Genomic DNA, 25,834 nt, shown 5'->3' on the forward strand with positions numbered 1-25,834 from the left:
CTGCCCCCAACTAAACCTGGTTCTGATGGGCATGGGGGCCGCCAGCAGTTCTGGCCACCTGATATCCGGGTGGTGTGGTCTCCTCCCTTCCCCATCCCCATCGGCTCCTTTTCCTCTTGCCTTTACCTCCTCCCCACACCTGCTGACCAGTGTCTCCTCCCGTGGGACCCTGGTTAGTACCAACAGCCAGACTTGGCCGTCTCGGCTGGTCTTAATTTTCATATAGGAAATGCCTCTCTTCCCAGAACCCAAACACATGAGATGCCCAAATGGCCAGGGCACGTTTCCTATCTCAAACATATTCCAACAATCATATAATTGTGCTTGACTTTCCAGAACCATCTAGGATGTGCCCCCATGAGCAGGAAGCCCAAATGGTCCTCTTCTCCCGAAATTAGGTTCGCAGTGAAGCCTTTTGGACCCAAGGACTTGCAAAACTTGAGAAGCCTTCTGAAGAACCCAGAAAGCCTTGATCATCATAATGCCAGAAGGATCCTCTGACAGGGCTCCTTGGCTCTGCATGAAGCCCTTTCCTGGCTCCTGTCTGGAGTCCTGGGTATCTGAGTGGTGTAGGGATAGAGAGCGGGTTTCAGATCAGGCTGGATTTGAGCATTTCACCCCTTCCAAAGAGGGTTGTTTTGAAGAAATTGAGAGAGTCAGAGGGGCCAACACATTTTTCACAACTATTTTGTTAGAGAACAGTGGAGCTAAGGTTCATACCCAGTTCAGGCAACACAATGCCCCTCTACCCTTGGCCCAGAAAAGCCCCTGAGTGTCTGAATCAACCCTCCCATTGGATGGATGGGGAAACAGAGACCCAAGGCGGGGGAGCTGAAGGCTGGGGAGGGGGGAACTTGGTCAGACACAATGCCTACTCGACAGACGTCTTCAGGCACAAGAGTGTGACAGAAATCTTTCAACTCTAATAATCTCAGTTGATTATTTAAAATGAAGGAGAAGAAGAAGGAAGGAGTGAGAAGGTAAGTTCTGGATCCTGCATAATATCACCACATGGAAAGACACTGCCTCTCTTCTGCCTGGATTGTCTTTCTCTCAAACTTCCATACACTCATTTCTTCACATCTTCTGTTGATATGCAAATGCCACTTTCTAGCATTTGCCTCCTGAAATGGTTTCTTTTCCTCAGAAAAGAAGTCTAAGGATGGGCAGTTCAGGGTTAATAGGATGGTTTCATGATCCCACCAGGGACCCAGGCACCTCTTTTCCTGTCCTCAGCACTTGGCTTTATATTTTTAAGATCACTTGGTGGTCCTAAAAGGCTACTGGAGATATAGCCAACAAACCTGACTTCCAGACAGAAGGAGGAGTAGAAAAAAAGATGTGCCTTATTCTTGTTAAGGAAGATTTTACAGAAGTCTCATGTGACACTTGGGCTTACCTGTAATTGGCTGAAAAGTACTCCAAGTCTATATCTATCTGCTAGAGAGATGGGGAAATGTGACCTTTTAACTGGGCCTCAGTGTCTGCATCCATAAAATGGATATAAGAATACCCACCCTGATGCCTGTTGGGGCACTAGAGATCAGGAACACAGTAACCTAGTAATGATAGTGGTTTAGCAATGGGAAAGCTCAGCCTTTGTCGTACACTGTAACACTTAATTCCTTTGACAACCCCATTTTAATTCCTTTTTTTCTATAAGAAATCTGAAAAATTGAAAAGTTACTAAATAATCAAGGTAAGATTTGAAGCCAGCCGGTTTGATTCCACACACATTTCAATACTGCCTGCAAAAAACTGGGAATTTGTAATTGACAGGTTAAAAAAAAATTTCATGGTACACACCTATTAGAATGGCTAAAGTTAAAGTTGGATGACGTATCTATTCATATGACATTCTGGATAAAGCAAAATTAGGGTCAGAAATCAGATGGGTTGTTAGGGGCTGGGCTGAGGGAAGGGTTTGACTACAGAGCATCAAAATAGAACTTTTAGGTGTTGAAAATATTCTATATCTTGACTGAGGTGAGAGATGATTACATGAAAGTTATAAAATGCACACAAGAGCAAAGTTTACTGCAAGTAAATTATGTCTCAATTTCAAAAATTATAACATATTGTCTCATTCAAGTATCCCAGGGGGGTTTCCCTGGTGGTACAGTGGTTAAGGTTTCAAGTTTCCATTGCAGGGGGCATGGATTCGATTCCTGGTCGGGGATCTAAGCTCTCCTGAGCCCTGTGGTGTGGCCAATAAATAAATAAATCAATACCCCAGGGACCATGTGATTCAGATACCACAGTGTTTCAATTCAGTAGCAAGGAAACAAAAGTTCAGAGGCATGAGGATCCTTGCTGGCCACAGGGTCTGTCTCTGTCCCTCATGGGTCTGGGTAAGTGGCAGCAACCATTGCCAAGGCCAGCAGATGACCCCCAGGTCTTCAGAGGAGGCCCCAGGCTCGGGGAGAGCTCCCGCCAGACCCTGTCACTATCCAGGTTGTGGCTGACCTGCCCACTCAGGCCTGGTCCGGGAGATGGACCCACAACTCCACTGGAGCCCCAGTGCAGAGACTGGGACCCCCTGGTCACACCGCTGTCCTTTGTGGTTGGAGAGAGGGGACTGTCCGTCCGTGTGTCTGTCCTTGGCTGTCTGGACACTAGGACAGGCTTGTTTTGTGCCCTAAAAGCAGCATTCCTAAGTCTGAGGGGGAGCAGTTCCATTAAATACTTCAGCAGCAACAGGGGACCAGCAGAGGCAAAGCAAATTCTGCAGTCCTCCACCCGCAGTGGAGGGCCCCTGATGTCAGACCCAGGAGGCAGAATGAAAGAATGGACCCAGAGGGCCCTACAAACACAGAAGCCATCTGAAATGTCGCCAGCAAAACCTGGAGTTGCTACTCGTTAGCAAACGCTTTAAGCAGCGCGTGGCAGCCGAGCAAGCCCGGGATGTGTTTGGGGCAGTGGTGGCATAGGCTTGGGGACCACAGGCCTGACGGCTTCCCAGAACATCCCTCCCAGCCGGCGCACTGCACGGCTCAGGCTGCACGACAGGCACGCTCGGAGAGTTTGGCCAAGATTCATCTATTAACGTGTGTTTATTGAGAGCCTACTCTGTGCCAGGTACTTGTCTAGGGGTGTGGATACATCAGTGAGCAAAACACACAGGGGTTACGCTGCAATGGGGAGGGTGAGTCCCTGGGGGGAAAAAAAGCAACCAAATAAATGTCAGATGGAGACAGATGCTCTGAGGGCAGGGGGACGGGTGACCAGGCAGGTGGTGTCTTAGGTGATCAAGGAAAGCTTACCTGAGAGGATGACGGTGGGACTGTGGGTGCGGTGGGAATGCCCTTCATGTGACGCTCTGGGCAAGCACAGAGTTTGGGGTGTGCTTTGTATATTATGAGGATCCGTAGATGGGATGGTAAAGCTGGAGCAGGTAGATGGGAGCAGTAAGGTCAGAGGTTGTAATGAACTATAGAGGTCACTGCAAGATCGTGGATTTGATGCCAAGAGAGCTAGGATGACACTGAAGGGATTTTAGCAGAGGAGCAACCCTCTGGCAGCTGCCTGGCCCCTAGACAGTAACCAGGATGTCTCAGTCTCTGCAATGTGACATCTCGGGCTTGAGAGGTTTTGCACGGGGATTTTAAATTATGAGGGGTACAGAGAAGTGCATTGTGCAATATTTCGAAGCATCCCAGCCATCACCCACGAGATGCCAGTATCACCCCTCCCACCTGGTTGTGATGACCAAACAATGTCTGCAGGCCCAGCTGGGCAGTCCTGCTGCGGGGACAGCGGGGGAGCAGGATGGTCCCTGATGGTCTCGGCAGGAGATGGCCGGGCTTGCAGTAGGATGGGAGAAGGGGAGGTGCTGAGACTTGGTGGATGCCGAAGGATTTGATGCCAGAGAGGAGGATGCAGTTCACTATTTGGCCTGCTCTCAGTTGTATCTAAACACAACTGAAGGGCCAGAATTGGAGGCATTCTGCAATTTTGTCAAAAAGGAGCTGTGGGCTCATATACTTCCTGTGGAAGGAAGACCAGAGACCTGGGAAGGGAGGCACAAAGTATGACCTTCAATTCTTTCTTAATTTTTTTACTGTATATATAGAGAGAGAGTAAAAAATTTTTTAATTAATATACATGTGTATATATGCTAGTTTAAAAAAATATATATATATGCTAGTTTAAAAAATCAAAAGGTATCTACTGTGTAAATCTATGTAAGATTTTCTATCTTTTTTTTTATGTAAGATTTTCAAAATGTCAGGACTTCCCTGGTGGTCCAGGGGCTAAGATTCTATGCTTCCAGCGCAGGGGGCCCAGGTTCAATCCCTGGTGAGGGAACTAGACCCCACTTCACACCTTAAGAGTTCACATGCCACAGCTATAGGGTCCTGCCTGCTGCAGCTAAAACCCGGCACAGATAAATAAACATTTATAAAAGAAAGATTTTCAAAATGGCAAGATTACAGTGATGGAGAGCAGATTAATGGTCGCCAGGGACACGGGGCAAGGAGGGGATGTAGCTGGTATGTGACTATGGAGCAATGGACTGGCTCTAGATCTTGAAGGCTGTGGTTATGTGAACCTATCCTTGTGATAAAAGTGTATGCAAACACACGGTCACATTGTGCTTGCACACGTGATATGTAAAAATGATGCAACCTGAATAGCTGGGTGAAGTTGTACCAATGTTGACTTCCTGGTTTTGATAACATGCTATATAAGACGATGCCATTAGGCGAAACTGGGTGAAGTGTACACAGATGTCTCCACGCTATTTTTATAACTTTGTTTGAGTCTTTGATTATTTCAAAATAAAAAGTAGTTTTAAAAGGCAAAGGGAAGGGTCTATTAAGACAGAGGTCTTGTCTCATTGACCTGAGCATGAGCTCGGGAGGACAGTGCTTCATGGTAAAGCTCAGCTCCCCATGCCTCGCCCAGCGGCAGCCACCCCATGGAAGCCCCTCAGTGCTTGAGAAAAGGGTAGCTGAGGCAGGGGTGGGTAACACGCAGATGACCTCAGCAAACAGCGGAATGGGGGACAATGGCAGGGAGCGAGAATTAGGTGAGGTGAAAAATATGGGTCCAAATACCTCTGAGACAGGCAGAGAACCCTACCTGCATTTCTACTGCAACACCTGAGGGCACTTTTGGTGACAGGGACTCAGTTTCGGCTAGAAAAGCCCTGGGGAATGAGTGAGATTAGGGCAGGAAGGATGCTAAAGGAAGACAAGGACCAGCGCCGTCCCTCAGGGGCCAAAGCTCATGCAGCTTAAAGGTCAAGGGAGCAGCCGGAACGCCCAGGCTGAGCCAGAGGGGCCAGTGGAGGGTGGGGCCCCCTGAGTGTGGTCGTTCATCGCGGGGTTCAGGACTCACCCTCCACTTCTCCCCAGACTCAGGAAGGAAGGTGTGATAAGCTCGCGGTGAGTCACAGAAGGGAGGGGGCCGGAAGCTGGGATGACCTTGGCTGACCCCTCAGGGCTGGGCTAAGTGAACCCTCTCCCAAGGTGGAGGAAAGAGGAAAGGAGGTGCACTACCCCAAGGAAGGGAGGAGAGTGGAGCCGAGAACCCCACCATACTTCAGGATACAGGAGCGCCCCCGCCCCCCAGCTCCACCGAAAGGGAAAGAGCAGAAGTCATGGTCAGTCACGCAGCGGGGAAGAGACCGAAAGGACAGTCGGCCACCTCAGACCATGGCCAAGACCTGAGATGCCTCCTGACCCCACAAGGAGGCTGGATTTTCAGTAAGCTCAAGGCAAGGAAGGAAGAGCGCGAGGCCATATGGGGAGAGGCCTGCCCCAGACAGCCTCACCCAAGACACCCTCACTCCTGAGCCCATTGCCCCAGAGACCAGCTTCATCTGAGCTTGGCCATCCTCCCTAAGTGCACCCCAGGGTCTGCATGCAAGGTGGACACCGGGGAGCCAGGGGTGATTCAGAACCCACAAGGGCACAGCACTGCTGTGAGCCCGCATCTCCTCCCTAGCCTGTGGAAATGTCACTAGGACCCACGGCATGCATTGCATACAGACCCTGTGGCAGGCTACATCTGAGTCAGGGTGCCAGGCTGTTCCAGATCCTCATGCCAGTTTTGTGAAGCAGGCACCTGTGGTACCCACGAGGATGCCATATCATCTTCCTGCAGCCCTAAGACATGGCCAGGATTCCAGAACAGGCCTGTCTGATTCCAGCAACCAGGCTTTAGCCAGCTCTGTACTCCTGCCCCTCAGATTGCTCTGAAGAGGACTGTGATAACACCAGAATGCTAAAGAATCAGAAGCTCACGCCAGCACCTCCAGACCATGCCCACGTGGTGCCTGCGCTGAGGATGGGTCCTGGGCTTTCACCCTCTTCCAGCAGGAAGTCCTTCACATTCTTACAGGTCAGGCTCAATCCACCTCTGCTAGGAAGCCGGCCCTGACTCGTGTAGTTCAGGTGACCTTGCCCATCTCTCAATGCCTTCAGAATGTCTGCTCATCTGACCCTTCCACCTAATGCTTTATCCCCTCAACTGCATCAACACCCCCTGTCACCAAGGCAGGACAGGATAACAGCTGAGATGGCCAAGCACAGTACTTGGCAGAGGAAGGGTTCAATAAACACCAGGTAGTCGGGTCCATGGATAGAGAGAGAGATAGAGATTTATAATTTACTGTATATTAACAAGAAAGCAGGCCTTGCCTTAAAAAATAACCTTAATGAGATTGGGTGTAGTGTCTTCACACTTCTCCATATTTTCTAAATTATGAGACCAAAAATACTACATTGATATTCTGCGGGTGGGGGTGGGGAATGAAGAAGCATTTTTTAAAAAATGAAAAGCAATGTGATCTTTGAAGCAATCAAGTGCTCCCATAAGAAGTGCAGGTGATTTCACTGAGCACCTACTTGTGACCCTGGGAGGTGCTGGGGAGGCAGCAAGGACAAGGACTCGGCCTTTCCCCGGGGAGCCTGGACATGGGGCAGCACCTTGCCTGACCGGTCCTGGAGTAACTTCCCAGAGGCACCTGCGAGGTGTTCTCCCAACCGCAGGGGTGCAAAGGTTTACACAACACAGCCCTTGCCCTGAACAAACTTGCAATTGAGTCACATCTTAAACATGTCAGCCCTCGGAATAGCCCATAACCCTCACCGGGTAACAGACACCTGCCTTCAGCTGCCTGGCCTCACAGCAGCCCTGGGCTCTCAGGACTTAATCCTTTACTAGTCACCTAGTGTTAGGCAAATACTGTAGCAAGTCATTTATGCATTCTCTGCCCACCATTTCTGGAACAGCACTTTCTCCGTTTACAGCAGGAGACACAGGCTCACAGAGGTGGTGAGAAGGGCCGGGACGGCTCTGCACGGGACTGCACCTGGACAAGCCAGCAGCCCCTTCAGCCAAAAAGATGGAAGCTGGGCCCTCTGACCAGCTGACCCCACCCGGGCCCTCCGGCTCCCCTAGTAAAAGCCAAGCAGAACGGACAGGCAGCCCCATCTTTTGCCCTCTCTTCTCATAAACATGTTTTCTTTTCCTCTAGGAATGGAGTCCAGCTACCCCCTTGTTCTGCTGGTTCACAATCTTTTTTTTTTTTTTACAAAGATTCTCAAGTTAATTAACAGCCTTGACTTGGTTATGCCAGGAAAGCAACAGAAGGATTTTTTTCTTTTTTTAAGACCAAAGAGACAAGGAACAAAGTGTAAGTGGTTTTAGAATCCAAAGCAAAGGTTCTAGAAAGCTCCTTTGGATCAAGGAAACCTGAACCACTTTTGTTCTTTTGGTCCACGAAAATAGGAAGGGGAAGGAGAGACCCAGGAGAAAACGCTGACCTTGCCACATTGTCTCCTGTGGCTCCCTGTTATCTGGTTATGAAGGATAAGTCAGCCTGGCCTTTGCTTTTTCCACCCACTACCCTCAGTTCTTCTGTCCATCTCCCTGGGAGTGTCCCTTGGCAGGTACAGAGACGCTCCAGACAGCCTGTCTGTGGTCCCCATGTGCCAGAAACCCATCAGGGCCAGTGGTAAAGTGTCCCCTGCTTGGACAGACCAGCCCTGGTTGGGGAACTCAGATCCTGCATGCCGCACGATGCGGTCAGAAAAAAAGAAAAGAAATGAGTGGATAGTAGGAAACTCTATAGTACAAACTCTTTTGTTTCTTCAACAAAATATTATAAGAAAGCAAAAGATGACGGAAAGCACTTGTAAATCAAGAGACAATCCCTCCATCCTGGGGTTGGGCGGGCTATCTTGTGGGGAGACACACCCTATGAATCTTCATTACAGCCACATCCATAGAGCTTTTTTTTTTTTCCCTTTAAGCATCATTTTGATTAATTCCTCTAGAATTCACAGAATGGGCTCTCAGGCAGGAAGATCTCAGGCAGAAGTCCATTGTTTGATGAAATTGAAGTTTAAAAAAGAAAGCCGTTCTTCTCAGTGTCCCCAGCCCCAGGGCAGACCACTCTACAGAGTCCCAAAAGCAGATTCTAGGGTCTCTGCTCTCAGAGGGGGAAGGTGGGGTTCAGAGAGGGGCAGGGGCTTGTGGGGGCGACCTGGCAGGGAAAGAGGTTTCCTGGAGCCGCAAGCATGGCCTCGAGTCCACTTCTCCCGGATGTCAGATGCTTGAGATCCATCACTCTTGACTGGTTGAGTGACCGCAGGCAGGGCCCCCTTCCCTCAAAGTCGCCCTCTCATAGCAAACGGCAAGGTGGCACTGGCTTATTCCCCAAGCCCCTTAAGTCCTAAAGCAAAGTCAGTCGGCCCATGACAGACTCGCGGGCGCAGAGGACACATCTGTGCAGGGATCAGACACGTGCTGTGCAATCACGTAGGGTAGAGAGACCTCTCTGAACCTCTGTTTCCACTGCTAAAAGTGGCAATGAGGTGAATTTTGAAGACTGTGGTGGTGGTTGAACACAATATTATATGTGAAACGGCTAGCATGCTGATAGACAGTAAATTGAGACATTAAGACTAACCATTATTCTTATTTATGTATTTGTTGTTATTATTGCAGGAGGTGGGTGGGCAAGGTCAAAGGCAGAAACTTAAAACTCTTATGAGCATCTCCCAGTTCCAGCCTTGACTGGCCCCCAGAGACCTTCCCCAGCTGACTGGGTCCCCCAGTCATTGTCTTCCAGAGATAGGGTTTGAGGGCTGACTCTGAGAATCTCGCTTGTGAATAAAGTAGCCTGTTTTCTCAAAGACATATTGCCCTTTGTTGTTCAAATAAAGCTATTTGTGGTGAGACAGAATGGAAGGGTACATGGCAGATAAAAAAATGTGTGAAACAGAAGAAGTGATGGAGGAAAGATTGCGGAGAGACAGAAAAAGCCAAGGAGGGGAAAGAACAGAGAGAAAGCTGCAGGGTGGACAGCAGAGAGGCAGTCAGGATGGCAAAGAACAGAAGCAAGAGAAAAAAGACAGGAAGGCAGAGAGGTGGCTGGACAGACCTGGAGTAACCCAGAAGCAAAGGCGGGTCCCTGACTCACTGGGGCCAGTTTAGTCCAGCCAGGCCCTGTGGCTCCATTCCCCTATCGCCGCTGTCAATCTATGGCCCGGTGAGCTGAGGGCAAATGAGCCTTGAACATGCTATTCTGGGCAGGAACAAACACTCTTCCCAGGCAGCCTGTTCTCTGAGGGTGCCTTGGGGAGGTGTGGGGCCCGCTGGGGGCTCTCCTGGCTCTGAATGGTCCCTGTGAGGAGGGCTGGGTCCCCAGCCAAGTCTAGGACCCAGGGGAGACACTGTCATCAAAGCTGCGGAGAGTCAGGCCCAGGGTGGGGCCAGAAACGTGGCCTGATCAACGCTCCAGGACCAGGCGGAAAGGGGGTCACAGTGCCACACCCTAGTGCCTGACAGGGGGCCCCAGGGCCTTTAGCCCATTGCCCGACCCCAGAACAATACATCTCAATGGCTGTACCTGTCCAGAATCACACACACACATCAAAGAAACCACATTTCATCCAAAAAGAAATGTGGACACTTCTCTCTTGAACAGCAACTGATGACACTTGGACCAACAGCCTTGAAACCTTCGTTCACTGCTCTCTGACTTTTAAGGCCTTCCTCAAGTTTTCTGTGAATTTCTTGAAGGTTTCCTCTCTCAAGTCACTGCCGTCTTCGAAGACCGGCTCCCACAGTTGTATGTTGTGATCAGTTCCCATCTCATCGCCTGTGAGATGCATGGAGGCCCTGAGTTCAGGCGCAGCCCACCCTAACCCAGATGGAGACAGCCCAGTCTCTCTCTCGGATGCTCACTCTCTCCTCCTGCTACTAAAGACTCTGTAGGTGGTGGAGGCGGTGGGGATGAGGAGGATAGCACAGAGCATCAGGCATTGTAGTCCTGTTCTTAAGAGCCTCCGGGCCCCTCTCCACCTGCCACTTCGCCCCAGGCTACCCGGCTCCCTTCCTCCCAGGCTAGTCCATCTCCTATAAACCCTAGTTTTCTTCATCTCTTAGGAGGTGCTGTCAGCTCCCCAGAGTTTCTCTCTCAATCTCCTCCCAGCTCCTGGTCTTGTCTCAGCCCAACAAGAACTTTCCTTTTTGTTTAACCTCACCCACCCCTCTTGGAAAAACTGGACTAAAACTCAACATTCAAAAAACAGAGATCATGACATCCAGTCTCAACAACTCATGGCAAATAGAAGGGGGGACGTGGAAGCAGCGACAGCCTCCCTGCCCAGGGTCCCTCACCTGCTCTCCCGCCTGGTCCCTGCAGATTCTCCACTATTCATCCTGAATGGCTCAGATGGCAAAGTGCAGTGACCCGAGCCAGGACCCGAAAGTTCTGGAGGAGTTCATGGAAACTTACAGGGTCATCATTTCATTTCTGAAAATCAAGAAGTTGGAACTCTCCTCCTATTCTGTAATAACCTATATGGGAAAAGAATCTGAAAAAGAGTGGGTATATGTATAACTGAACACCTGTATCGCTATACACCTGAAGCTAAGACAGCATTGTAAATCAACTATAGTATAAAATAAAATTTATTTTTATGTTTTATACATAATTTATACATGCTTTATACATAATCCTTTTCTATAGAATCTTTATTTTATCTGTATTTTCCTTCATACTTTGGGAGTCTGCCTAGCGTCAGAAGTGTAGATCTGCTGATAACAGTTTCTTATAGATTTTATATGTGTGAACAAATCCTTTATTTCACCTTAATTTTGAAATACTCTTTGCTGGGTTAGAATTCTAAATTGTTGTCACTGTTTCTTTACACAATTTTAAATATTTTGACATTTAAATAAAATGCCATTTTTTTGCATTTTTTTCTGAAGAGAAATTTATTGCAATTCTGGTTCTTTTTTCATATGTGGCATTGCTTCTTTCCCTGGTTATTCTTTAAATTTTCTCTATATTATTGGTTTTGATCAGTGCAATTATAATCTGCCTTGACTTAGTTTTATTCAAGTTTCTTGTGCTTGGGGTTCATTGATATTCCTGGTTTGGTGACTTTATAGTCATAGTTCAGTGTGAAAAATCTCTAGCCATTGTCTCTTCTTATGTATTTTTCATTCTCTTTCTCTCTTTTGAAAATTCCAATTACACTAAGATTAGAGTCCAGACGGTCCCCAGTGTACCACAGTTCAACTGATGATTTTTTGACTTGAGGATGGTGCAGAAGTGATATGCATTCAGTAGAAACCATACTTGGAATTCTGCGTTTTCCCAGGTAGGCAGTACGCAGGGTTGTACTCTCTCTCATGAGTATGTATGTGCATGCGTAATTGCTTCAGTAGGGTCCGACTCTGTGTGACACTATGGACTGTAGCCCTCCAGGCTCCTCTGTCTGTGGGATTCTCCAGGCAAACATACTAGAGTGGGTTGCCATGCCCTCCTCCAAGGACTCTTCCCGACCCAGGAATCAAAGTCCCATGTCTTACATCTCCCGCATTAGCAGACAAATTCTTTCCCACTGGCACCACCTGGGAAGCCCATGGTACTCTCTCATAATGCTGGGCAAAGGCAGCTAATTGTCCAATGGGAGCCCCTCCAAGACCGGCAGGTGGGTCTGACCTAGTCTCCCTTCAAATGACTGCTCCTGCCCTGGGTCCTAGAGCATGTGATTTCTCATAGCCCTCTAGTGCTGGCCTTCAAAGCCAAACATTATTGGGTCTGTTTTTCCCAGTGCCGGATCCCAAAGCTGGGGAACCCAGTGTGGGGCTCAGATTCCTTGCTCTGTAATTGTAATTATTCTCCCATGTGTGGGTCACCCGCCCAGGGAGTGAGGGTCCTAACTAGGCTGAGTTTCTGCCCCTCTTACTCATCTCATTGTCCTTCATATGTTTAGCTTTGTTAAAAGGTCATTTCTACTAGTCTTCAGGCCTTTCTCACCAATAGCTGCTCTGTAAATAGTTGCAGTTTAGACGTGCCCATGTTGGGAGGTGAACCCGGTACCTTCCTACTCTGCATCCTGGCCATGCTCCTCCTGTTGATGTTCTTCATGGGAGTTCCTCCCACGTAGCAAGATTGGAATCTCTGAGGCTCTGGACCTGAGCAGGATTGTGCCCTGGGGTTTGCAGCCCAGGGTTCCTTAGTCACATCTGCAATAGGGGTTCTGGGATAGAGGTGGGGATCAGCTGCTCCCAGCCTCGTCCTCCACAGTGGGGGCAGAAGTGAGAGGTGGGTGAGAGGGAGGGAGAGCCGCCATCCCTCCCCTGAGGGGCAGGAAGACTCTGTCCCCTGATGCCTGGCCCCCCTGCACCCCCAGACTGTTCAGCTGCTCCCCTGGCCTGGCCCGTTCACATATCGGGAAAACACACACCCGAGTCCTTTCCATTATCTGGTGGTTTGAGTGTCTTGGCTAAGGGCCTATGCTCCCAACTTTCTTGGTTCCACTAGACTGTCACAGAACACCCAGGGAATGCCAGAATGCATCATGTTGGATACTTGCACACATCCTGTAGAAATTCCCGACCCCCGGGCCAGGAGGTAAAGGACCAAGCATGGATTGAACTCAGGCCTTGAAAACCATTAATAGACTGAAAATTCAGCTTCTGGGGCAACAGGACACACAACAAGGAAGCAGAGTGCGGTGGTGGGAGCAGGGGTTTAGAGACAGACACCATCCTCACTGTGCTGGGAGGGTGAGCCCCTTAACCCCCGTGAAGCCCAGATTCCCTATCTGTGAACTGAGGACAACAAGGTACTGACTTTAGAACAGTATGGAGGATCCTTAAAAACTAAAAACAGAAATGCCGTCTGACTCTGCAATCCCATTCCTGGGCATGTAACCAGAGAAGACTGTAGTTCAAAAAGGGATATGCACCCCAAAATTCACAGCATTATTTACAATAGCCAAAACACGAAAACAACCTAAATGTCCATCAACAGAGGAGTAGATAAATAAAATACAGCACACATACACAATAAAACATTACTCAGCCATGAAAAAGAACGAAATAATGCCATTCGCTGCACCGTGGATGAACCACCAGATGATCATACTAAGTGAAATAAATCAGAGAGAAAGATAAATATCATATGATACAGCTTATATGTCTACATTGACTATCTGGTGATGTTCATGGATAGAGTCTTTTCTGTTGTTGGAAGAAGGTGTTTGCTATGACGAGTAGCAAAACTTGGCACTGGCAAGTGCCAAAACTTGCAAAACTCTTGGCAAAACTCTGTTAGCCATTTAGTTCAGTTCAGTTCAGTTGCTCAGTCGTGTCCGACTCTTTGCGACCCCATGGACTGCAGCACGCCAGCCCTCCCTGTCCATCACCAGCTCCCAGAGCTTACTCAGACTCATCTCCATCGAGTCAGTGATGCTATCCAACCATCTCATCCTCTGTCGCCCCCTTCTCCTCCTCCCTTCAATCTTTCCCAGCATCACGGTCTTTTTCTAGTGAATCAGCACTTCACATCAGGTGGCCCAAGTATTGGAGTTTTAGCTACAGCATCAGTCCTTCCAGTGAATATTCAGGACTGATCTCCTTTAGGATGGACTGGTGGGATCTCCTTGCAGTCCAACGGACTCTCAAAAGTCTTCTTCAACACCACAGTTCAAAAGCATCAATTCCTCGGCACTCAGATTTCTTTATAGTCCAGCTCTCACATTCATACATGACTACCTGGAAAAAAAAAAAAAGCTTTGACTAGATGGACCTTTGTTGGCAAAGTATCTCTCTGCTTTTTAAATGCTAGCGAGGTTGAGCATAGCCTTTCTTTCAAGGAGCAAGTGTCTTTTAATTTCATGGCTGCAGTCACCATCTGCAGTGATTTTGGAGCCCCCCAAAATAAAGTCTGTCACTGTTTCCATTGTTTCCCCATCTATTTGCCATGAAGTGATGGGACCAGATGCCATGATGTTAGTTTTCTGAATGCTGAGTTTTCGCCAACTTTTTCCCTCTCTTCTTCCACTTTCATCAACAGGCTCTTTAGTTCCTCTTCACTTTCTGCCATAAGGGTGGTGTCATCTGCATATATGAGGTTATTGATGTTTCTCCCAGCAATCTTGATTCCAGCTTGTGCTTCATCCAGCCTGGCATTTCGCATGATGTACTCTGCATATAAGTTAAATAAGCAGGGTGACAATATAAATAAGCAGGGAGTACAGTCTTGATGTACTCCTTTCCCGATTTGGAACCAGTCCATTGTTCCATGTCTGGTTCTAACTGTTGCTTCCTGACCTGCATGCAGACTTCTCAGGAAGCAGGTCAGGTGGTCTGGTAGTCCCATCTCTTTAGCAATTTTCCACAGTTTGTTGTGATCCACACAGTCAAAGGCTTTGGGGTAATCAATAAGCCAGAAGTAGATGTCTTTCTGGAACTCTCTTGCTTTGTCGATGATCCAGTGGATGTTGGCAATTTGATCTCTGGTTCCTCTGCCTTTTCTAAATCCAACTTGAACATCTGGAAGTTCATGGTTCACATACTGCTGAAGCCTGTCTTGGATAATTGTCAGCATTACTTTGCTAGCGTGTGAGATGAGTGCAATTGTGAGCTGGTTTGAACATTCTTTGGCATTGCCCTTCTTTGGGATTGGACTGAAAACTGACCTTTTCCAGTCCTGTGGCCACTGCTGAGTTTTCCAAATTTGCTGGCACACTGGCTGCAAAACTTTAACAGTATCATCTTTTAGGATTTGAAATAGCTCAACTGAAATTCCATCTCCTCTAGCTATGTTTGTAGTGATGCTTCCTAAGGCCCACTTGACTTCACATTCCAGGATGTCTATGTGAGTGATCACACCATCACTGATTATCTGGGTCGTGAAGATCTTTTTTGTAACGTGCCTGAGGCACGTGTCTGAGCCTCCATGTCATCACCAAAATGCCGTCCTTCTCTCCTCTGCCTGTGATGCTGCGGCTGGGACCCTGAAACCAAATTTCTGCATCGCTGGCATCAGCCCTTGAGGGCACTGAGGGAGGGTGCAGGGCTGACGGGGAGGATTGGACTCATCTCTCCATGTCTGCTTTATGTTCCAGTAGCACTGTTCCACCCCAGCGGCCAGAGATCCTTCCCATAGCAACAGTGGGATCCACTTTGCAGGTCTCCAGCCCTCGTAGAACTAGCCTCTTGGTGCTGTATCTCAGAGACTCCAGCTCCAGAGTGCCAGCATCTCCTACACTTCAGGGACGTGAGCGTAGCCCCATGGGGCCTCTCTTCCAACTAAATTATCTAATTGAAATTATTAAGTTTTAATAATCTAATCTCATCCATCAGTTCCCCCGCCCTAGGATACTAGAAGCTTCCAGCAGTTATTATCTCGTCAATAACTTAGTTTCCTTCTTACTTTTTCAGTTACCTAATTAGTAACTTTATATCTGGTTTAGCACTTTTAAATGAATTTCTGACATAAATAAGGATTATGGCTTCTATCTCCTAACAGGTCCTGACTGATCCTTCAGGGTATTGAAACATACTTCTTATGGGTATGAGGATTAAATTAAGCAGCTTTTACATGGTGCCAGGCATGTACATCTTCAATTCACATCAGTCCTGTCCTTCCTTCTGGAACACTGTTGAATCATATGGTGTCAACTTGTTTTCAAAAATCTTAAGTTTTTCCCTATTGTTGTCGTTCTGACAGAACAACACTCAATCGTGTCTGACTCTTTGTGACCCCAAGGACTGCAGCACACCAGGCTGCCCTGTCCTTCACCATCTCCCGGAGCTTGCTCAAACTCTTGTCCATTGAGTTGACGATGCCATCCAACCGTCTCACCCTCTGTTGCCGCCTGCCCTCCTGCCTTCGATCTTTCCCAGCATTTTCCTTACTGAAATGTCTAAAAGTACAGGTTTGGAGATGAATAGACTTGTGCTTGAATCCCAGCTTTGCTGCTCACTGTGTAATGTTGGGCAGTTTCCTTCATGTTCGGAAGCCTCATCAAGTGTAAATGGTAAGAACAGCACCTCCAGAGTTGCCGTGAGGATCACATGACTAATGTTTGTCGACTGTGTCTGGCACAGAGCAGCAGTTAGAAAACTATACCTGTTATGGTCGCTCCCCCAGCCATTACTTGCGTTGCATGCTTTCGAACTGCCTCTCCTTCCTGAACACACTTCCCAGACGAGTGTCTGTTAAAACCTTGGTGCCCAGGCAGGAGGCACTGCTCCACCCAAGGTCTGACCAGAGCAGAGAGGGCAGGTCATGACTTCCTATGGTCGAAGTGCTCTGCTCTCTATGATGGGGACTGAAATCTCAGTCTGTGACCACTTTATTCGTTTGCAGCTCCACTGTAGCAATACTACTGTATCCGTCTGGGTTACTTCGGAGCAACAGAAAATATTTAGAGCTGAATTATGCAAATCAAAAAAATAGTCAACACACATTGGAATTCTTAGAAGATGGTGATGACACTTTTAAGTCTTCCCAAATTGTCCCACAGAGCAACAAAGACCTACAGGCAATAGCCATAACAAAAAATACATGATAAGGTCTCCCCAATGATCTCCTGATATGAGGGCTTGGGAACAACCCAATAGTAGCTACAAGAACTTGATGGGGTCTACTTCTGTGTAGAAGAAGCGTAAGGAGGCAGCTGGACTTCCAATGGCCCACAGTCACTAGGCTGACTAACTGGAAAGCCCTGTGGGCCAGTCTGAGGACTAGGAAGGCTTTGAAGGATCCAACATGGGGGTGAGTGCACTGGTCCATGTGGGACTGCTGATAGCCCTGGAGCAGCATAGGCCTTAAACTCATGAAATGAAACAAATCAAAGTTCTTTTCCAAAACAAAGATCCAGACTAAGAAGAAACAGACAGCAGTAGAATCCAAATTGAGCTGAATAAGGACAGTAAAAGGAAAGGAAAAAAAATGTCCAGATAAAAGTAGAGGAGGGGAACAGAACACTCAGATCTCCAAGAGTGTGAGGCCATGTTTTTATCCCTTTGTGAAAACATTAGAGGGACCTGCAGGGAGAGGAGGGGCTTCCCCAGAGGTTCAGCGGTAAAGAATTCACCTGCAGTACGGGAGACCCAGATTCAATCCCTGAGTCAGGAAGATACCCTGGAGGAGGGCATGGCAACCCACTCCAGTGTTCTTGCCTGGAGAATCCCATGGACAGAGGAGCCTGGCGGGCTACAGCCCACGGGGTCACAAGGAGTCGGACACGACTGAAACGGCTGAGCATGCGCACACACATGCAGGGCGAGGAGACCAGAGACCCAGCTTGGGATCTGACAAGACGGCTAGGATGCCCTAGGGGTTGTCGAGGAAACCCATCGCTTGCTGGCTGGACCAGTTCCTGGCATCAAAGCCGAACCAGATGAGAGCAATCAATGCCTGTTATTTTAATGTGGCCATTGCTGGCCCCACGGTTCCCCTTTAAAGGAGGGACATTTAAATGTGAACTATTCCTTCCAGAAGACTAGTCAATGGCAGCCCCTAAAGTATGTCTCATGACCAAAATTTAGCATCCTAATGTAGACAAGTTGGGAAGAGTGTGTTTAGATATTCTGAGCAGTCCCGGGCCTGCCGATCAGTACTGTTCTGTCATCCATCCTGGCTTCGTTAAGTGCTTCCAGTCCAGATGATTCATTAGTAAATGATGTGTCTCAGCAGTGACAGACTTGACAAAGCTCAAGCCATAGAAGCAGCTAGAGCATGGACTTGGCTTGGACTCGGCTGCATGCCAACATGAATAATATTTAAATTAACTGGATCATCAACTCTGCATCACTTCTCCTGTTCTGCCAAGACGTCTTTCTTTTTCATTTGATTTTAATGGACACGTCTGCCTTCTTAGCACAGTAGGCAGTGCATCCGTCTCAAAATCTGAAGGTCCTGAGTTCAAGCCTCAGAGAGGGCAGTTTGTTTGAGCTTCCCTGATAGCTCAGTGGGTAAAGAATTAACCTGCAATGCAGGAGACCTGGGTTCGATCCCCGGGTTGGGAAGATCCCTGGAGAAGGGAAAGTCTACCCATTCCAGTATTCCGGCCTAGAGAATTCCATGGACTGTATGGTCTACGGGGTCGCAAACAGTCAGACATGACTGAGTGAATTTCATTTCACTTTAATGGACACGGTCTTAGAAACGCTGCAGATTAAAAGCCCAGATGCCCTTCATCCCTTGGGGCTTAAATGCACATTAGCATATCTGTGTCTCGTCCTGATTCACTGCTGCAAAGCTTGAGCAGAGGCTAGAAAGACCCCGGGATTGTTGTGAAACTTTTCAAGGCCGTGCGCCTCTCTGCTTTAATCCATCTATCCATCGCTGTTTAAGTATAAAGCGCTGTGAATGAAGGGAATGGCCAGGGTTTGCTGCTGGGGTAATGGGTGTTTTTCTCTATTACTTTTTGAGCTTGTGAGAGATAGTTTTATTTTAATTTTATCGACTCCTTCCCTTTAATAGTGATCCAATTGCACTGGTTACACAGCTAACCATTCTTTAGAATATGCTATTTATTTAGTTGCCACAGATGGATAGGCTTGATTGTTTGAACCAAAATGGGAACATCAAACAAACTTCACAGCCCTCACCAATAACACGATGGCTTTGCTGTCAAGCGTAGACTCCACCTTTCATGTAAAAGCTTGTGACCATATAGTATGATTTGTCTGGGAACACCTGTAAGTCTTATGTTTTAGTAAAATATTTTTGTTATTCTAAAATTAAAAAAAAAGAGGAAACTACAGGGATGAAGCCAAAAAAGATATTCTGATACACACATCCTAAAAAGAAGAAAAATGCATTGATATAGAAACCGAGCAATAGAAAAAAGTCAGTTCAAATCCCATAGGATGATAATTCTGAAGAAACAAGAGAATGAGCAGAATTACATGTACATATAATAATATATAAGAATCGAAGAAAAAATATCCCCCAGAGACAATAAAACATACCAGAAAGATATGCATGCAAGAGATAGAAATTATAACCTAACATTAAAAAACAAGCTAAAATGTATTATGAAAATGATAAAAAGTTTTTTAAGAAAAGTATAAATTCAAATCAGAAATTCTTATAAATGAGGTGACTGGAAACTAGGAAGCTTTGAAAAGAGGAGTGGCAGAATTCAGAACATAACTAGAGAAAATAAAGTATTATTTTAAAATGAAGTCTAAAATGAAGAAATACAAGAAAGAGCAACACAGTAATGCCTTAAGATAAATACAAAATGGAAGGAAGACATATTTAAAAAATATTTTTAAAGAAATAGAAAGGATTGGAGAAAAACAGTAGAGACTACCGTGGTGGTTCAGTGGTTAAGAATCCGCCTGCCAATGCAGGGGTCACAGGTTCAATCCCCGGTCAGGGAACTGAGATCCCACCTGCCTCAGAGCACTCAGCCCAGGTGCTGCAACCAGAGAAGCCGCAGTGATGAGAAGATCAGACACCACAGCTAGAGAGTCGCTTCTGCTCATCGTAACTAGAGAAAGCCCATATGCAGCTACAAAAAACCAGTGCAGCCAAAAATAAATTCAAAAAATAAAAATGATAGATAATAAAGATAAGCAAAGATACAACATATGTATAAGGGGCTTTTCAAGACATGCGTGAAAGCAAAGAAAAAAAAAAACCACGAACATATAATTTAAGAAAACATTCCTGAAGTAAAAGAATTTGTGACTACATAGTACAAGAACATACCGCAGTCCTAAAGAAAATAACCTACATGGCCAGTATCAAGATATATTCTGATAAAATTATGAGGCTTTATGAAAAAGTTATTTCAGGCATCCTGGCAAAAAGACCACGCTACTAAAAAGGGAATTATAGCCACATTGCCATCAGAATTTTTGACAGCAACGCTTCATGCCAGAAGACAACAGCGTACCTTATTTAACATATGCAAAAAATGTTAAGTCACACACAGATTTTACACAAACCTAATAAATCCCTATGTAACAAGACCATAGAAAATTGTTATGAACATAATAACTCAGGAAATACTGTTCTACAGCCCTTCCTGGGGGGCCATCTGAGGAATAAGCTTTCCTAAAACACTGGGATGGCGTGATGGAGTAATAGGGACCAAATTTACCCTTCCACCTCAAACACCCAAAATACAAAACAAAATGTGTGAAACTGAACGCTTAAACCATCGACCAGCCCTGCTACCCATCACCCAGCCCTGTGACTAACCTCTGTGAGTTCCCAGTTTCCTCTTCCATGAAAGGGAAGAATTGGCTGTCCTAACTTCTTCGGTTGCTGTGAGACAAATATCAGGTTACACATGTCATGTGCTCACCACAGGCCCTGGCAGGGTGCTGCGTACCTAATAGAGATTAGCTTTATCCTAAACCTGTAGGCTGAGGAGATGGGAGGGTCACAGACAGTAAGTAACTTGCCAAGGACACACAGCTAGAAAGTATCACTGAGTCCCTGTCTGGTCCACAAGGAGGCTGCACACAATTTTATCACATGGCTTTAGTGAGGTTCAGATATGCTTTGTCTTTTGCATTTTCTTTGTCTTTTGCTCACCAATATTTAAAGCCTGGCTTGAAAAAGACAAGCCGGCACAGGAAATTAAGAAGAAATGTCAGAGAACTTTCCATCTTGACCATTCATCTCTTAATCTAGGCTGCCCTGGATGTCAGAACAGGGGAATGACCAGAATCAAGTAAGGTCATAAGTAAGGAGCAAATTAGTAGAACAAATAAATTGACAATGGAATGAATGGACAATTAGCCTGGATACTGCAACATTGTCCAGGGTCCAGATCCACAGTGATCCTGGCTAAGGCCGGTCATAGTCACAACTTCTGTTGCCCTGGAAATCCCAGGGAATTTTCTCCTGTGCTCTATGATACATGGGGTCATTTCCAATGTCAGAAATCATAACCAACCATATAACATTTATTAAATCCAGGCAACAACCATCTCTGTTTATAAACATGTCAAGAAGGAAAGTGACTGCTCAAGGAAGCTTGCTGTAGAATCCAAGGCCAAACCCAGCTCGACCCTGTCCCTTCACTGGTCCCAGCTCCTGGGAGGTTCCTCTGGCTTTTTTATGCACTGAGACTTCATGGGAATGACACAGACTCCTGTCCCTTCTCTAGAACCATCAGTACGAAAGATTCAAGTCTTCACCTTTGAACCCAATTGTGCCAAACTGAAAATAATCATTACCTACTTGTTGCTGGGAAAATAAAAAGAAACATGCACACATTTCCTTTTTTGCCCCAAATCAGGGACTGGAGACCCAAAAAGAGGGAAAATCATCTCCTGTCTTAAGTAACTCAGCTCCAGAAGGATGTCCACCACCCCAGCTCTACCCGTCCCCACTTGGGGTTTCTAATCATTCATGTGTTCACTGGAGCAGCTTTCAATTTCCGTCAAGAACTTTTCCTTTGTATTCAAAACTTGGCTGACTGTTTGGTACTAGAGGCCTACCTTTCAGCCTGTCTTGGCTTTCAACATGTCTTCCTCATTAAGTTTTATCATTTCTAGTGTTTTATTTGATTCTTCCTTTCACTTCAAAGCCACTGTAAAGTCATTCAGTTCAGTTCAGTTCAGTCACTCAATTGTGTCTGACTCTTTGTGACCCTATGGATTGCAGCACGCCAGGCCTCCCTGTCCATCACCAACTCCTTGAGTTTACTCAAACTCATGTCCATTGAGTTGGTTATGCCATCCAACCATCTCATTCTCTGTCGTCCCCTTCTCTTCCTGCCTTCAATCTTTCCCAGTATCAGAGTCATTTCAAATGAGTCAGCTCTTCAAATCAGATGGCCAAAGTATTGGAATTTCAGATTCAGCATCAGTCCTTCCAATGAATATTCAGGACTGATTTCCTTTAGGATGGACTGGTTGGATCTCCTCGATGCCCAAGGGACTCTCAAGAGTCTTCTCCAACACCACGGTTCAAAAGCATTGACACTCAGCTTTCTTTATTTCTTTATAGTCCAACTCTCAAATCCATACATGTCTATTGGAAAAACCGAAGCTTTGACTAGACAGACCTTTGTTGGTAAAGTAATGTCTCTGCTTTTTAATAAACTGTCTGGGTTGGTCATAACTTTTCTTCCAAAGGGCAAGTGTCTTTTAATTTCATGGCTGCAGTCACCATCTGCAGTGATTTTGGAGCCCAAGAAAATAAAATATCTTACTGTTTCCTTTGTTTCCCCACATATTTGCCATGAACTAATGCGACCTGATGCCATTCTCTTAGCTTTCTGAATGTTGAGTTTTCAGCCAACTTTTTCACTCTCTTCTTTCACTTTCATCAAGAGGCTCTTTGGTTCTTCTTTGCTTTCCGCAATAAGGTGGTGTCATCTGCATATCTGAGGTTATTAATATTTCTCCTAGCAATCTTGATTCCAGCTTGTGCTTCATTCAGTCCAGCATGTCTCATGATGTACTCTGCAAATAAGTTAAATAAGCAGGGTGACAATATATAGCCTTGACGTACTCCTTTCCCCGATTTGGAACCAGTCTGTTGTTCTATGTCCAGTTCTAACTGTTGCTTCTTGACCTGCATACAGATTTGTCAAGAGGCCAGTCAGATGGTCTGGTATTCCCATCTCTTGAAGAATTTTCCACAGTCTGCTGTGATCCACACAGTCAAAGGCTTTGGCATAGCCAATAAAGCAGAAGTAGATGTCATTCCTAGAACTCTTTTGCTTTTTTGAAGATCCAACGGATGTTGGCAATTTGATCTCTGGTTCCTCTGCCTTTTCTAAATCCAGAGTGAACATCTGGAAGTTCACGGTTCATGTACTGTAGAAGCCTGTCTTGGAGAATTTTGAGCATTACTTTACCAGCGTGTGAGATGAGTGCAATTGTGTGGTAGTTTGAACATTACCTTTCTTTAGGATTGGAATGAAGACTGACTTTTCCAGTTCTGTGGCCACTGCTGAGTTTTGCAAATTTGATGGCGTGTTGAGTGAAGCACTTTCACAGCATCATCTTTTAGGATTTGAAATAACTCAACTGGAATTCTATCACCTCCACTAGCTTTGTTCTTAGTAATGTTTCCTAAGGCCCACTTGACTTCACATTCCAGCATGTCTGGTTCTAGGTGAGTGGTCACACCATCGTGATTATCCGGGTCATGAAGATCTTTTTGTACAGTTTTTCTGTGTATTCTTGCCACCTCTTCTTAATATCTTCTGCTTCTGTTAGGTCCATACCATATTTGTCCTTTATTGTGCCCATCTTTGCATGTAAAGTTCCCTTGGTATCTCTAATTTTCTTGAAGAGATCTCTAGTCTTTCCCATTCTATTGTTTTCCTCTATTTCTTTGCATTCATCAGTGAGGAAGGCTTTCTTATCTCTTCTTGCTATTCTTTGAAACCCTGCATTCAAATGGGAATATCTTTCCTTTTCTCCTTTGCCTTTCACTTCTCTTTTTTTTCATAGCTGTTTGAAAGGCCTCCTCAGACAACCATTTTGCCTTTCTGCATTTCTATTTCTTGGGGATGGTCTTGATCACTGCCTCCTATACAATGTCATGAACCTCCACCCATAGTCCTTCAGACACTCTGTCTATCAGATCTAATCCTTTGAGTCTATTTGTCACTTCCACTCTATGATACTAAGGGATTTGATTTATGTCATACCTGATTGATCTGGTGGTTTTCCCTACTTTTTTCAATTTAAGTCTGAATTTGGCAGTAAAGAGTTCATGATCTGAGCCACAGTCAGCTCCCAGTCTTGTTTTTGCTGACTGTTTAGAGCTTCTCCATCTTTGGCTGCAAAGAATATAATCAATCTGTTTTTGATATTGACCATCTGGTAATGTCCATGTGTAGAGTCTTCTCTTGTGTTGTTGGAAGAGGGTGTTTGCTATGACCAGTGCGTTCTTTTGGCAAAGCTCTATTAGCCTTTGCTCTGCTTCATTCTGTACTCCAAGGCCAAAGTTGCCTGTTACTCCAGGTATTTCTTTACTTCCTACTTTTGCATTCCAGTCCCTTATAATGAAAAGGACATCTTTTTTGGGTGTTAGTTCTAGAAGATCTTGCAGGTCTTCATAGAACCATTCAACTTCAGCTTCTTCAGCATTATTGGTTGGGGCATAGACTTGGATTACTCTGATATTGAATGGTTTGCCTTTCAATATCAGAGATCATTCTGGTTTTTCAAGAACAGAGATCATTCTGGGTTTTTTTTTGAGATTGCACCCAAGTACTACATTTTGGAGTCTTTTGTTGACTATGAGGGCTACTCCATTTTTTCTAAGTGATTCTTGCCCACAGTAGTAGATCTAATGGTCATCTGAGTTAAATTTGCCCATTCCAGTCCATTTGAGTTTGCTGATTCTAAAATGTTGATGTTTACTCTTGCCATCTCCTGTTTGCCCACTTCCAATTTGCCTTGATTCATGGACCTAACATTCCAGGTTCCTATGCAATATTGCTCTTTACAGCATCAGACTTTACTTCCATCACCAGTCACATACACAACTGGGTACTGTTTTTGCTTTGGCTCCATCTCTTCATTCTTTCTGGAGTTATTTCTCCACTGATCTACATTAGCATATTGGGCACCTACCAACCTGGGGCGTCATCTTTCAGTGTCCTATGATTTTGCCTTTTCATACTGTTCATGGGGTTCTTAAGGCAAGAATACTGAAGTGGTTTGCCATTCCCTTCTCCAGTGGACCACATTTTGTCAGAACTCCCCACTGTGACCTGTCTGTCTTGGGTGGCCCTACACGGCATGGCTCATAGTTTCATTGAGTTAGACAAGACTGTGGTCCATGTGATCAGATTGGTTAGTTTTCTGTGATTGAGGTTTTCAGTCTGTCTGCCCTCTGATGGATAAGAGGCTTATGGAAACTTCTGATGAGAGATTGACTGAGGGGGAAACTGGGTCTTGTTTTGATGGGCAGGGGCATGCTCAGTAAATCTTTAATCCAATTTTCTGTTGAAGGGCAGGGCTGTGTCCCCTCCCTGGTATTTGACCTCTGCCAAACTACAGTGGAGGTAACGCAGATAATGGCGACCTCCTTCAAAAGGCCCCATGCACACACTACCATACTCAGTGCCCCCAACCCCTCAGCAGGCCACCGCCAACCCACGCCTCTGCCGGAGACTCCTGGACACTCACGGGCAAGTCTGGGCCAGTCTCTTGTGGGGTCACTGCTTCTTCCTCTGGGTCCTAGCGCTCACAAGGTTCTGTCTGTGCCCTCCCAGAGTCTGTTTCCCCAGTCCTGTGTACGTCCTGGAGGCTCTATGGTGGGTTAACGGTGACCTCCTCCAAGACGGCTTCTGCCATGCCCAGGTCGACTGCACCCAGGGACCCTGCCCCTGCGGCAGGCCACTGCTGACCCGTACATCCTCAGGAGACACCCAAACACAGTTCTGTCTCAGGTTCTATAACGTTATTAATTGGCCAAATTTTGATATTGTTTTGTCCTGGGGAATAGGTAAGACCAAGGAAAGAAGACTGGGAAACAGCCAGTCAATGGAGGAGTCAGAATACACATATTTACTGATTATATTTGCCTTCTCATATGCACATGGTTCACGGTACCCCCAAACAAGTA

General features: G+C 46.2%; 1 non-coding gene and 1 pseudogene across 1 annotated transcript; both read left to right on the forward strand.

The window, feature by feature from the left end:
* Window positions 1–18,055, forward strand: part of LOC122688527 — a 41,553-nt pseudogene extending 23,498 nt beyond the window's left edge.
* Window positions 18,056–18,139: 84 nt separating this feature from the next.
* On the forward strand, window positions 18,140–18,212 carry TRNAL-CAA. Its single transcript has one exon. It is a non-coding gene; the product is annotated as a tRNA-Leu (tRNA).
* Window positions 18,213–25,834: the final 7,622 nt, after the last annotated feature.

The sequence above is a fragment of the Cervus elaphus genome, chromosome 33, assembly GCF_910594005.1.
Source record: "Cervus elaphus chromosome 33, mCerEla1.1, whole genome shotgun sequence".
NCBI lineage: Eukaryota > Metazoa > Chordata > Mammalia > Artiodactyla > Cervidae > Cervus > Cervus elaphus.